Here is a 14472-nt window from a genome sequence, read left to right as displayed (position 1 = left end):
AACTTTGGGTTGAGAGTTTTGTAGGATGGGTTGGTGTTCCCCTCCTTCCACTGGAGCTCCGACTGGCTAATAGAGGTGGTCTCTGCGGTTCCATATCCCCATCTTTGGGCATTTTGGCTAAGGTCAGCTGCATTGATTCCCAGGAATTCTTAGAGATTCCCCTACCCACCCCTGACAGCTGCATATTTCCATTCATTCTCCTGGCCCTAGGGGCCTTTCTCCTGTCTCTCCCCACACCTCATCCTGTTCCCCCATGTGCCCCTCCATTCTTCCACTCACGTCCGTCCTTCCTTCTGCCTCCCATGACTATTTTACTCCCCCTTCTAAGTGGTATTGAAGCAATCCTCACTTGGCTCTTCCTTTTTATTTACCTCCTTTGGGTCTGTGGGGTATAGTATTCTGTACTGTTTGACTAATACCCCCTTCTCAGTGGGAATAGGCCACGGGTTACCTTTTGGGTCTGGGTTACCTCACTCAGGGTGATATTTTCTAGTTCTATCCATTTGCCTGCGACATTCATGATGTCCTTGTTTTTAATAGCTGAATATTATTTCATTGTGTAAATGAACCACATTTTTTGTATCCATTTCTCAGTTGATGGACATCTGGGTTGTGTCCAGTTTCTGGCTATTACAAATAAGGCTGCTATGAACATAGTTGAGCATGTGTCCTTGTGGTATGGTGGGACATCTTTTGGGTATATGGCCAGGAGTGGTATAGCTCAATCTTTAGGTAGAACTATTTCCATTTTTGGGGAAACCTCCAGATTGATTTCCAGAGTTTGCAGTCCCACCAGCAGTGGAGGAATGTTCCATTTCTCAACACATTGGGCAGCATGTCCTGTCCTTTGAGTTTTTGATCTCTGCCATTCTGATTGGTGTAAGGTAGAATCTCAAGGTTGTTTTGATTTACATTTCCTTGATGATGAAAGATGTTGAGCATTTCTTTAAGTGCTTCTCAGCCATTCAATATTTCTTTATTGAGAATTCTTTGTTTAGCTCTGTATCCCATTTTTTAGTTGTGTTATTTGGTGTTTTGATGTCTAGCTTGAGTTCTTTGTATATTTTGTATATTAGCTCTTTGTTGGATATAGGGTTGGTGAAAATATTTTCCCAATCTGTAGGCTGTCAGTTTGTCCTATTTAACAGTGTCCTTTGTCTTACAGAAGCTTTTTAGTTTCATGAGGTCCCATTTTTTCAATTGTTGATCTTAGAGCCTGAGCCTTTGGTGTTCTGTCCAGGAATTTTCTCTTGTGCTAATGTGTTCAAGGATATTTCCCATTTTTCTCTTCTATTAGAGTCAGTGTATCTGGTTTTATGCTGACATCCTTGATCCACTTGGATTTGAACTTTGTGCAGGAAGATAAATATGAATCTATTTGTATTCTTCTACATGCAGACATTTACTTAGACTGGCACTATTGCTCCGTAGTTCAGCTTCAGGTCCAGGATGGTGATTCATCCAGAGGTTCTTTTATTGTTCAGGATTGTTTTGGCTATCCTTGTCTTTATTTATTTTGTTGTTTTGTTTTTCCATATGAAGTTGAGAATTGTTCTTTAAATATCTGTAAAAAATTGTGTGGTAATTCTGGTGGGGATTGCATTAAAACTGTAGATTGCTTTTGGTAAGATGGCCATTTTCACTATGTTAATCCTACTGATCCATGAGCATGGGAGATCTTTGTATCTTCTGATATCCTTTTCAATTTCTTTCTTCAGGGACTTGGAGTTCTTGTCATATAGATCTTCCATTTGCTTAGCTAGAATCACACCAAGATATTTTATATTATCTGTGGCTATTATTGTGAAGGGCATTGTTTCTCTAATTTCTTTCTCAGCCCGTTTATCATTTTTATAAAGGAAGGCTACTGATTTCTTTGAGTCAATTTTATATTCGACCACTTTGCCGAAGTTGTTTATCAGCTGTAGGAGTTCTCTAGTAGATTTTTTGGGGGTTATTTATGTATACTATCATATCATCTGTGAATAGTGATACCTTGACTTCTTCCTTTCCAATTTGTATCTCCTTGATATACTTTTGTTGTCTTACTGTTTTACCTAGAACTTTAAGTACTATATTGAATAGACAGGGAGATAGGGGGCAGTCTTGTCCCTGATTTTAGTGGAATTGCTTCAAGTTTCTCTCCATTTAATTTGATGTCAGCTATTGGTTTGCTGTATATTATTTTTATTATGTTTAGGTATATGCCATAAATAGTCTCCCAAGACTTTTTTTTTTTTTTATTAACTTGAGTATTTCTTATATACATTTCGAGTGTTATTCCCTTTCCCGGTTTCCGGGCAAACATCCCCCTCCCCCCTCCCCTTCCTTATGGGTGTTCCCCTCCCAACCCTCCCCCCATTGCCGCCCTCCCCCCATAGACTAGTTCACTGGGGGTTCAGTCTTAGCAGGACCCAGGGCTTCTCCTTCCACTGGTGCTCTTACTAGGATATTCATTGCTACCTATGGGGTCAGAGTCCAGGGTCAGTCCATGTATAGTCTTTAGGTAGTGGCTTAGTCTCTGGAAGCTCTGGTTGCTTGGCATTGTTGTACTTTTGGGGTCTCGAGCCCCTTCAAGCTTTTCCAGTTCTTTCTCTGATTCCTTCAATAGGGGACCTATTCTCAGTTCAGTGGTTTGCTGCTGGCATTCGCCTCTGTATTTGCTGTATTCTGGCTGTGTCTCTCAGGAGCGATCTACATCCGGCTCCTGTTGGTCTGCACTTCTTTGCTTCATCCATCTTGTCTAATTGGGTGGCTGTATATGTATGGGCCACATGTGGGGCAGGCTCTGAATGGGTGTTCCTTCAGTCTCTGTTTTAATCTTTGCCTCTCCCTTCCCTGCCAAGGGTATTCTTTTTCCTCATTTAAAGAAGGAGTGAAGCATTCACATTTTGATCATCCGTCTTGAGTTTCGTTTGTTCTAGGGATCTAGGGTAATTCAAGCATTTGGGCTAATAGCCACTTATCAATGAGTGCATACCATGTATGTCTTTCTGTGATTGGGTTAGCTCACTCAGGATGATATTTTCCAGTTCCAACCATTTGCCTACGAATTTCATAAACTCGTTGTTTTTGATAGCTGAGTAATATTCCATTGTGTAGATGTACCACATTTTCTGTATCCATTCCTCTGTTGAAGGGCATCTGGGTTCTTTCCAGTTTCTGGCTATTATAAATAAGGCTGCGATGAACATAGTGGAGCACGTGTCTCTTTTATATGTTGAGGCATCTTTTGGGTATATGCCCAAGAGAGGTATAGCTGGATCCTCAGGCAGTTCAATGTCCAATTTTCTGAGGAACCTCCAGACTGATTTCCAGAATGGTTTTACCAGTCTGCAACCCCACCAACAATGGAGGAGTGTTCCTCTTTCTCCACATCCTCACCAGCATCTGCTGTCACCTGAGTTTTTGATCTTAGCCAATCGCACTGGTGTGAGGTGAAATCTCAGGGTTGTTTTGATTTGCATTTCCCTTATGACTAAAGATGTTGAACATTTCTTTAGGTGTTTCTCAGCCATTCGGCATTCCTCAGCTGTGAATTGTTTGTTTAGCTCTGAACCCCATTTTTTAATAGGGTTATTTGTTTCCCTGCGGTCTAACTTCTTGAGTTCTTTGTATATTTTGGATATAAGGCCTCTATCTGTTGTAGGATTGGTAAAGATCTTTTCCCAATCTGTTGGTTGCCGTTTTGTCCTAACCACAGTGTCCTTTGCCTTACAGAAGCTTTGCAGTTTTATGAGATCCCATTTGTCGATTCTTGATCTTAGAGCATAAGCCATTGGTGTTTTGTTCAGGAAATTTTTTCCAGTGCCCATGTGTTCCAGATGCTTCCCTAGTTTTTCTTCTATTAGTTTGAGTGTGTCTGGTTTGATGTGGAGGTCCTTGATCCACTTGGACTTAAGCTTTTTACAGGGTGATAAGCATGGATCGATCTGCATTCTTCTACATGTTGCCCTCCAGTTGAACCAGCACCATTTGCTGAAAATGCTATCTTTTTTCCATTGGATGGTTTTGGCTCCTTTGTCAAAAATCAAGTGACCATAGGTGTGTGGGTTCATTTCTGGGTCTTCAATTCTATTCCATTGGTCTATCTGTCTGTCTCTGTACCAATACCATGCAGTTTTTATCACTATTGCTCTGTAATACTGCTTGAGTTCAGGGATAGTGATTCCCCCTGAAGTCCTTTTATTGTTGAGGATAGCTTTAGCTATCCTGGGTTTTTTGTTATTCCAGATGAATTTGCAAATTGTTCTGTCTAACTCTTTGAAGAATTGGATTGGTATTTTGATGGGGATTGCATTGAATCTGTAGATTGCTTTTGGTAAAATGGCCATTTTTACTATATTAATCCTGCCAATCCATGAGCATGGGAGATCTTTCCATCTTCTGAGGTCTTCTTCAATTTCTTTCCTCAGTGTCTTGAAGTTCTTAGTGTACAGATCTTTTACTTGCTTGGTTAAAGTCACACCGAGGTACTTTATATTATTTGGGTCTATTATGAAGGGTGTCGTTTCCCTAATTTCTTTCTCGGCTTGTTTCTCTTTTGTATAGAGGAAGGCAACTGATTTATTTGAGTTAATTTTATACCCAGCCACTTTGCTGAAGTTGTTTATCAGCTTTAGTAGTTCTCTGGTGGAACTTTTGGGATCACTTAAATATACTATCATGTCATCTGCAAATAGTGATATTTTGACCTCTTCTTTTCCGATCTGTATCCCTTTGATCTCCTTTTGTTGTCTGATTGCTCTGGCTAGAACTTCAAGAACTATATTGAATAAGTAGGGAGAGAGTGGGCAGCCTTGTCTAGTCCCTGATTTTAGTGGGATTGCTTCAAGTTTCTCTCTATTTAGTTTAATGTTAGCAACTGGTTTGCTGTATATGGCTTTTACTATGTTTAGGTATGGGCCTTGAATTCCTATTCTTTCCAGGACTTTTATCATGAAGGGGTGTTGAATTTTGTCAAATGCTTTCTCAGCATCTAATGAAATGATCATGTGGTTCTGTTCTTTCAGTTTGTTTATATAATGGATCACGTTGATGGTTTTCCGTATATTAAACCATCCCTGCATGCCTGGGATGAAGCCTACTTGATCATGGTGGATGATTGTTTTGATGTGCTCTTGAATTCGGTTTGCCAGAATTTTATTGAGTATTTTTGCATTGATATTCATAAGGGAAATTGGTCTGAAGTTCTCTTTCTTTGTTGTGTCTTTGTGTGGTTTAGGTATAAGAGTAATTGTGGCTTCGTAGAAGGAATTCGGTAGGGCTCCATCTGTTTCAATTTTGTGGAATAGTTTGGATAATATTGGTATGAGGTCTTCTATGAAGGTTTGATAGAATTCTGCACTAAACCCGTCTGGACCTGGGCTCTTTTTGGTTGGGAGACCTTTAATGACTGCTTCTATTTCCTTAGGAGTTATGGGGTTGTTTAACTGGTTTATCTGTTCCTGATTTAACTTCGATACCTGGTATCTGTCTAGGAAATTGTCCATTTCCTGAAGATTTTCAAATTTTGTTGAATATAGGTTTTTATAGTAAGATCTGATGATTTTTTGAATTTCCTCCGAATCTGTAGTTATGTCTCCCTTTTCATTTCTGATTTTGTTAATTTGGACGCACTCTCTGTGTCCTCTCGTTAGTCTGGCTAAGGGTTTATCTATCTTGTTGATTTTCTCAAAGAACCAACTTTTGGTTCTGTTGATTCTTTCTATGGTCCTTTTTGTTTCTACTTGGTTGATTTCAGCTCTGAGTTTGATTCTTTCCTGCCTTCTACTCCTCCTGGGTGTATTTGCTTCTTTTTGTTCTAGAGCTTTTAGGTGTGCTGTCAAGCTGCTGACATATGCTCTTTCCTGTTTCTTTCTGCAGGCACTCAGCGCTATGAGTTTTCCTCTTAGCACAGCTTTCATTGTGTCCCATAAGTTTGAGTATGTTGTATCTTCATTTTCATTAAATTCTAAAAAGTTTTTAATTTCTTTATTTCTTCCTTGACCAGGTTATCATTGAGTAGAGCATTGTTCAATTTCCACGTATATGTGGGCATTCTTCCTTTATTGTTATTGAAGACCAGTTTTAGGCCGTGGTGGTCCGATAGCACGCATGGAATTATTTCTATCTTTCTGTACCTGTTGAGGCCCGTTTTTTGACCAATTATATGGTCAATTTTGGAGAAAGTACCATGAGGAGCTGAGAAGAAGGTATATCCTTTTGCTTTAGGATAGAATGTTCTATAAATATCCGTTAAGTCCATTTGGCTCATGACTTCTCTTAGTCTGTCGACATCACTGTTTAATTTCTGTTTCCATGATCTGTCCATTGATGAGAGTGGGGTGTTGAAATCTCCCACTATTATTGTGTGAGGTGCAATGTGTGTTTTGAGCTTTAGTAAGGTTTCTTTTACGTATGTAGGTGCCCTTGTATTTGGGGCATAGATATTTAGGATTGAGAGTTCATCTTGGTTGATTTTTCCTTTGATGAATATGAAGTGTCCTTCCTTATCTTTTTTGATGACTTTTAATTGAAAATTGATTTTATTTGATATTAGAATGGCTACTCCAGCTTGCTTCTTCTGACCATTTGCTTGGAAAGTTGTTTTCCAGCCTTTCACTCTGAGGTAGTGTCTGTCTTTGTCTCTGAGGTGTGTTTCCTGTAGGCAGCAGAATGCAGGGTCCTCGTTGCATATCCAGTTTGTTAATCTATGTCTTTTTATTGGGGAGTTGAGGCCATTGATATTGAGAGATATTAAGGAATAGTGATTATTGCTTCCCGTTATATTCATATTTGGATGTGAGGTTATGTTTGTGTGCTTTCATTCTCTTTGTTTTGTTGCCAAGACGATTAGTTTCTTGCTTCTTCTAGGGTATAGCTTGCCTCCTTATGTTGGGCTTTACCATTTATTATCCTTTGTAGTGCTGGATTTGTAGAAAGATATTGTGTAAATTTGGTTTTGTCATGGAATATCTTGGTTTCTCCATCAATGTTAATTGAGAGTTTTGCTGGATACAGTAACCTGGGCTGGCATTTGTGTTCTCTTAGGGTCTGTATGACATCAGTCCAGGATCTTCTGGCCTTCATAGTTTCTGGCGAGAAGTCTGGTGTGATTCTGATAGGTCTCCCTTTATATGTTACTTGACCTTTTTCCCTTACTGCTTTTAATATTCTTTCTTTATTTTGTGCGTTTGGTGTTTTGACAATTATGTGACGGGAGGTGTTTCTTTCTGGTCCAATCTATTTGGAGTTCTGTAGGCTTCTTGTATGTCTATGGGTATCTCTTTTTTTAGGTTAGGGAAGTTTTCTTCTATGATTTTGTTGAAGATATTTACTGGTCTTTTGAGCTGGGAGTCTTCACTCTCTTCTATACCTATTATCCTTAGGTTTGATCTTCTCATTGAGTCCTGGATTTCCTGTATGTTTTGGACCAGTAGCTTTTTCCGCTTTACATTATCTTTGACAGTTGAGTCAATGATTTCTATGGAATCTTCTGCTCCTGAGATTCTCTCTTCCATCTCTTGTATTCTGTTGGTGAAGCTTGTATCTACAGCTCCTTGTCTCTTCTTTTGGTTTTCTATATCCAGGGTTGTTTCCATGTGTTCTTTCTTGATTGCTTCTATTTCCATTTTTAATTCCTTCAACTGTTTGATTGTGTTTTCCTGGAATTCTTTCAGGGATTTTTGCGATTCCTCTCTGTAGGCTTCTACTTGTTTATTAATGTTTTCCTGTGTTTCCCTAAGTGTGTTCATGTCTTTCTTGAAGTCCTCCAGCATCATGATCAAATATGATTTTGAAACTAGATCTTGCTTTTCTGGTGTGTTTAGATATTCCATGTTTGTTTTGGTGGGAGAATTGGGCTCCGATGATGGCATGTAGTCTTGGTTTCTGTTGCTTGGCTTCCTGCGCTTGCCTCTCGCCATCAGATTATCTCTAGTGTTACTTTGTTCTGCTATTTCTGACAGTGGCTAGACTGTCCTATAAGCCTGTGTGTCAGGAGTGCTGTAGACCTGTTTTCCTCTCTTTCAGTCAGTTATGGGTACAGAGTGTTCTGCTTTCGGGCGTGTAGTTTTTCCTCTCTACAGGTCTTCAGCTGTTCCTGTGGGCCTGTGTCTTGAGTTCACCAGGCAGCTTTCTTGCAGCAGAAAATTTGGTCTTACCTGTGGTCCCGAGGCTCAGGTTCGCTCGTGGGGTGCTGCCCAGGGGCTCTCTGCAGCGGCAGCAACCAGGAAGACCTGTGCCGCCCATTCCGGGAGCTTCAGTGCACCAGGGTTCCAGATGGTCTTTGGCTTTTTCCTCTGGCGTCCGAGATGTGTGTGCAGGGAGCAGTCTCTTCTGGTTTCCCAGGCTTGTCTGCCTCTCTGAAGGTTTAGCTCTCCCTCCCACGGGATTTGGGTGCAGAGAACTGTTTATCCGGTCTGTTTCCTTCAGGGTCCGGGGTGTCTCTGGCAGGGGTCCTGCCGCTCCTGGGCCCTCCCCCACGGGAGCCCAGAGGCCTTATACAGTTTCCTCTTGGGCCAGGGATGTGGGCAGGGGTGAGCAGTGTTGGTGGTCTCTTCTGCTCTGCAGCCTCAGGAGTGCCCACCTGACCAGGCGGTTGGGTCTCTCTCTCACTGGGTCTGGGAGCAGAGATCTCCCAAGACTTTTAACATGAAAGGATTTTGGATTTTGTCAAAGGCCTTTTCAGCATCTAATGAGATGGTCATGTGACCTTTACCATTTGTTTATATTGTGGATTGTATTGATGGATTTTTGTATAATTGGCCATCCCTGCATCCTGGGCTAAAACCTACTTGACTGTGGTAAATGGTGCTTTTGACGTGTTCTTAGATTCAGTTTGTAAGAGTTTTATTGAGTATTTTTGTGTCGATATTCATAAGGGATGTTGGTCTGAAATTCTTTGTTGGGTCTTTGTGACGTTTAGGTATCAAGGTAATTGTGGCTTCATAGAATGAATTAGGTAGTGTTCCTTCTGTTTCTACTTTGTGGAATAGTTAGAGGAGTAGTGGTCTAAGCTCTTCTTTGAAAATCTGGTAGAATTTTGCACTAAAATCATCTGGCCTTGGGCTTTTTTGGGATGTGAGGTGGGAGATTTTTAATGACAGCTTATATTTCCTTAGGGGCTTGGGGTCTGTTTAAATGATTTACCTGATTTTAGTTTAACTTTGGCACATGGCATCTGTCTAGAAAATTACCGATTTCATTTAGATTTTTCAGTTTTGTTGAGTATAGGTTTTAGAAGTAAGGCCTAATGATTTTTTGAATTTCCTCAGTTTCTGTTATGTTTCCCTGTTCATTTCTGATTTTATTAATTTGGATACTGTCTCTGTATCTTTTAGTAAGTTTGGCTAAGGGTTTGTCTATCTCGTTGACTTTTTCAAAGAACCAACTGTTGGTTTTTCTGATTCTTTGTATTGTTCTCTTTGTTTTCATTGGTTGGTTTGGGCCCTGAGTTTGACTCTTTCCCTCTGTCTCCTCCTCTTGGGTGTGCTTGCTTCTTTCTCTTCTAGAGCATTCAGGTTGCTGTTGATTTGCTAGGATCTCTCCAATTTCTTTTTTTTTTCCATCTTTATTAACTTGAATATTTCTTATTTACATTTCAATTGTTATTCCCCTTCCCGGTTTCCAGGCCAACATCCCCCAACCCCTCTCCTTCCCCTTCTATATGTGCTTCCCCTCCCCATCCTCCCCCCATTCATGTTCCCCCCACCCTTCCCCCAACAATCACATTCACTGGGGGTTCAGTCTTAGCAGGACCCAGGGCTTCCCCTTCCACTGGTGCTCTTACTAGGCTATTCATTGCTACCTATGAGGTCAGAGTCCAGGGTCAGTCCATGTATAGTCTTTGGGTAGTGGCTTAGTCCCTGGAAGCTCTGGTTGGTTGGCATTGCCGTTCATATGGGGTCTCGAGCCCCTTCAAGCTCTTCCAGTCCTTTCTCTGATTCCTTCAACGGGGGTCCTGTTCTCAGTTCAGTGGTTTGCTGCTGGCATTAGCCTATGCACTTGCTGTATTCTGGTTGTGTCTCCAATTTCTTTATGAAGGTACTTAGTGCTATAAATTTTCCCTTAGTACTGCTTTCATTGTGTCCCACAAGTTTGGGTATGTTGTGCCTTCATTTTCATTGAATTCTAAAAAGTCTTTAATTCCTTCTTCAGTCTTCTCTGACTAAGTGGTCATTGAGTAAAGAGGGGTTCAGTTTCCATGAGCATGTGGGCTTTCTGTTGTTGTCAAAGTCCAGCCTTAATCCATGGTGCTCTGATTGAAAGCAAAGGGTTATTTCAATCTTCGTGTATCTGTTGAGGCCTGCTTTGTGTTTGATTATATGATCAATTTTGGAGAAGGTTTATACAGTGCTGAGAAGGTATATTATTTTGTTTTGGGGTGGACGGTTCTGTATATATCTGTTATATTCATTTGGTTCATAACTTCTATTAGTTTCACTGTGTCTCTGTTTAGTTTCTTTTTTGATGACCTGCCCGTTGGTGAAAGTAGGGTGTTAAAGTTTCCCACTATTATTATGTGGGGTTCAGTGTGTATTTTGAGCTATAGTAAAGATTCTTTTATGAATATGGGTGCCCTTGAATTTGAGGCACAGATGTTCAGAATTGAGACTTCATCTTGGTGAATTTTTCTCTTTTGATTTCTTTTGGTCAAAAGTATATTTTATTAGATGTTTGAATGACTACTCTAGGTTTTTTCTTGTATCCATTTGTATGGAAAACCCCTTTTCCAGTTCTTGACTCTGAGGTAGTATCTGTTTTTGTTGCTGAGGTGTGTTTTTTGTGTGCAGTAGAATGCAAGGATGTTTACATATGCAGTCTATTAGCCTGTTTTTTTTTTTTTTTATTGGTGAATCAAGCCCATTGATGTTGAAAGATATTAATGACCAGTGGTTGTTAGTTCCTTTTATTTTGTTGTTGGGGGTGGTACTGTGTGTATATGATTCTCTTCTTTTGGGTTTCCCATGGGATGATTAATTTCTTGTGTTTTCTTGATTGTTGCTCTCCTTGTGTTTGAGTTTTCCTTCTAGTATCCTTTGAAGGGATGGATTAGTAGAAAGATATTGTTTAAACTTTGTTTTATCATAGAACATTTTGGTTTATCCATCTATGATGATTGAGAGTTATTTGTGGTCTCTTAGGGTCTGCAAGACAACTATCCAGGGTCTTCTGGATCCCAGAGTCTCTGTTGAGAAGTCAGATGTAATTTTGATAGGTCTGCCTTTATGTTTCTTGGCCTTTTTTTTCTCTTGCAGCTTTTAATATTCTTCCTTTGCTCTGTACATTTAATGTTTTGATTATTATATGATGGGAGGATTTTCTTTTCTGGTCTAACTTAATTGATGGTTTTTAGTCATCTTTTACTTTTACAGCCTTTCTTTCTTTAGGTTGGAAAAGTTTTCTATGATTTTGTTGAAGATGTTCTCTGGCTTTTTTAACTGGTAATTGTTATTATTCTTAGATATGGTTTTTAATTGTGTCCCAAATTTCCTGGATGTTTTGAGTTAGGAAGTTTATAAATTTGGTGTTTTCTTTGACTGTTGTATCAATTTCTTCTATGGTATCTTCTATGCTTGAGAGTTTCTCTACCACCTCTTGTAATCTGTCAGTGATGCTTGCGTCTGTAGTTCCTGTTCTTGTTCCTATGTTTTCTACCTTCAGGGTTGCCTCCATTTGTGTTTTTAATTGCATTTTTTTTATTTTTAGGTCTTGGGTTGATCCATTAATTTTCTTCTCCTGTTTGATTATATTGTCCTATATTTCTTTGAGGGGTTTATTTCCTTCCTCTTTAAGGGCTCCTACCTGTTTGCATGAATTTTCCTGTATTTGTTTAAGGGAATTGTTTATATCCTCTTTAAGTGCCTCTATTATATTCATGAGATTTAAAGTCATCTTACTCTTCAGATGAGTCAGGATATCCAGGACTTGCTGTAGAAGGAGAGCTGTGTTCTGAAGGTACCATGTTTGATTGGCTTCTGTTTTTATGTTATGTTTTTGTGCTTGTCTTTTACCGTCTGGTTGTCTCTGGTGTTGACTGGCCTACGTGTGTCCCGGTTTGGAGCAGGCCTCCCAGGAGGCAGGTGAAGCTGTGTGTCCTGGGTTAGAGTGAACATGGTGCAGATCAGAACGAAGATGGAGCTTCGACAGGGCAAGAGTCCTGGTTAGAGCAGGTTTCCTGGGACTCAGGCAGGGCTGTAGGGTAGAGGGTGGGATAGTATGCTGCTCCAAGTGTAGATGAATGAAAAAGAAATATATTTTTTTTAAAATGCAGGTTAGTAAATCAAGATTTTGAAAATTCCAACACCATTTTTGAGAAGATAATTCTTTTCCATTGTCCCTTTTAGTGTCTTGTTGGGAATTAACTGATCATACATATAAGAGTTTATGATATCCCCCCCCACCCTGTGTGTGTGTGTGTTTATGTGGGTGTGCATATATGTACATGAAGAGACCAGAGGATAACCTCTACTATTTTGAGGTGGGGACTCTCCCTGTTCTAGAGCATACCTAACTGGTCTGTGGTAACTAGCCAACAAACCCCAGAGATCCCCCTTCTCAGTACTATCAGTGCTGACATTAAAAGCCTGGAGCACCGGGCTTGGAGTCCTTGGTCTATATGTTTTTATGTCAGTAGCATATGTTTCAGTTCTAGTAGGGTTGTAATATATATTTAAAAAATATTTCTAAACCGGAACTAAGGCTGTTCTTGAACTCCATTTTTAAAAAGTTCCTGCTTTTAAACAATTTTGCATCTCGATCTCCCAAATATGGGTTCCTAGGTATACTGTGCCTGGCTTTGTGGTATAGTCTTATAATTGGAAATGTGGTACCCTTGACTTTCCTTTTCTTTTAGTCCGTGTATGTGTGTGTGTGTGTGTGGGTGCACATACCTTCATGAACAGATCATCATGCAGGTATGAAGGTCAGAGGAAGCTCAGGTGCTGGTGTTTGCCTTTAACCTAGTTTGGTAGAGGAATTCTTGCCACTGTGTATGCCTGGCTAGCCGGCCCATGACTTTAAGGGGGTTAACCTCGTGCCTCTGCCTGCTGTTTCACCATGTGGACTCTAGGATTTCTTGTGAATATTTGCATTGTCTTTCAGGTGAGTGCTAAGGCCAAGTCCAAGTCCTCATGCTTATACAGCAGACATTTTACCTGCTGAACCACCAACCCAGTCTTGATTTAGTTTTCTCTGGATTGCCTTGGTTATTGAAATTTACTTATGGTCTGGTTGAGGATTTTAGGTACCCCTATTTCTGTTAGGGTACCATTAGAATTTTGGTGGAGATTGCATAGCATTTGTATGTTATTTTGGGTAGTGTGTCAATTTTAGCAATATCAATTACTTCAAAAAGTTTATGAGTAGAAGTATCTTTTGTTTGTGTCTGTTAAAATCAGTGATTCTCAACCTGTGGGTTGTGACCCCTATGGGGTTAAACAGCTCTTTCATAGGTGTTGCATATCAGATATTTATATTATGATTCATGACAGTAGCAAAATTGTAATTTTGAAGTATCAATGAAAATAATTTTATGGTTGGGGGTCACTACAACATGAAGTACTGTGTTAAAGGAAGATTGAGAGCCATTGGCTTAAATCAATCAGTCCTCTCCCTCCATCTCCTTCTCTTCTACCTTCCTTCTCTTCTTCCTTCTTCCCTTGACAGACTCTCACTGCGGGTTTTAGTTACTTTCTATTGCCGTGATAAAGCATTACGACCAAGAAGCATGTAGGTTGGCTTACAGTTTCAGAGGGTTGGAGTCCATGATGGTGAAAGGAAGAAACAACTGAGACCTTGCATCTTGATCCACAACCACCAGGCAGAGAAAGAGGCACACTGGGGATGGCATGAGTGTTTTTGAAACCTCAAGGACCAAGTATTCAAATGTATGAACGTCTGGGGCCATACTCTTTCAAACCACACACTGTGTCCTGGATTGGCCTCAAACTTGTGGTTCTCCTACCTCAGTATGCAGGAGAATCTTAGGTATGTGCCATTCTCATCATACCCCTTTCTTTTTTTTTTTCTTTTTCTCTTTTTTCTTTTTGCCTCAGCTGCTGTTTATTGGCATTCAGGTGGGCACTGTAGCAATAGGCCTGGAGATGCTGCAGAATACAAGGTGGAGAATGGAGCGGTGACAGCAATGGAGTGCACAAGGAGGAGGCGGGAAGCCAAAGCTGTTGGGAAAGCAAGTCAGGGCCAGCGCCAAAAATTATCTACACTGGAACCCTGGGCCCCCACGCCCTCAGCTCCTGCTCTTGTCTCCTGATTCCTGGCCAGGGCCGGGAATTCTCTGGACAACTTTCTATAGGAGTAAAGAACACAGAGATGATGCTACCCTTCTGTGATAAAGTCAGAAGGTTTCCAATCCTGTATTCCTCCTTCGCCCCTGGCTCAAACAGGGCCATGAAAAGTAGCTGGGCTCTATTGCATGTTTCAGAGGCATTAATTTTCCATGGTATCCCAGCCCACCAGCGCCATACTTTG

The 14472-nt window shown here is 40.4% G+C and overlaps 1 protein-coding gene across 12 annotated transcripts in view; it reads left to right on the top strand.

The window, feature by feature from the left end:
- Gtf2a1l (general transcription factor 2A subunit 1 like) overlaps positions 1-14472 on the top strand; it is a 78215-nt gene that overhangs the window by 36408 nt on the left and 27335 nt on the right. The window lies entirely within an intron of this gene.

The sequence above is a fragment of the Rattus norvegicus genome, chromosome 6 (genome assembly GCF_021556685.1).
Source record: "Rattus norvegicus strain SHRSP/BbbUtx chromosome 6, alternate assembly SHRSP_T2T, whole genome shotgun sequence".
Taxonomy (NCBI): Eukaryota; Metazoa; Chordata; class Mammalia; order Rodentia; family Muridae; genus Rattus; species Rattus norvegicus.
This window is presented reverse-complemented; position numbering and strand designations above follow the sequence as displayed.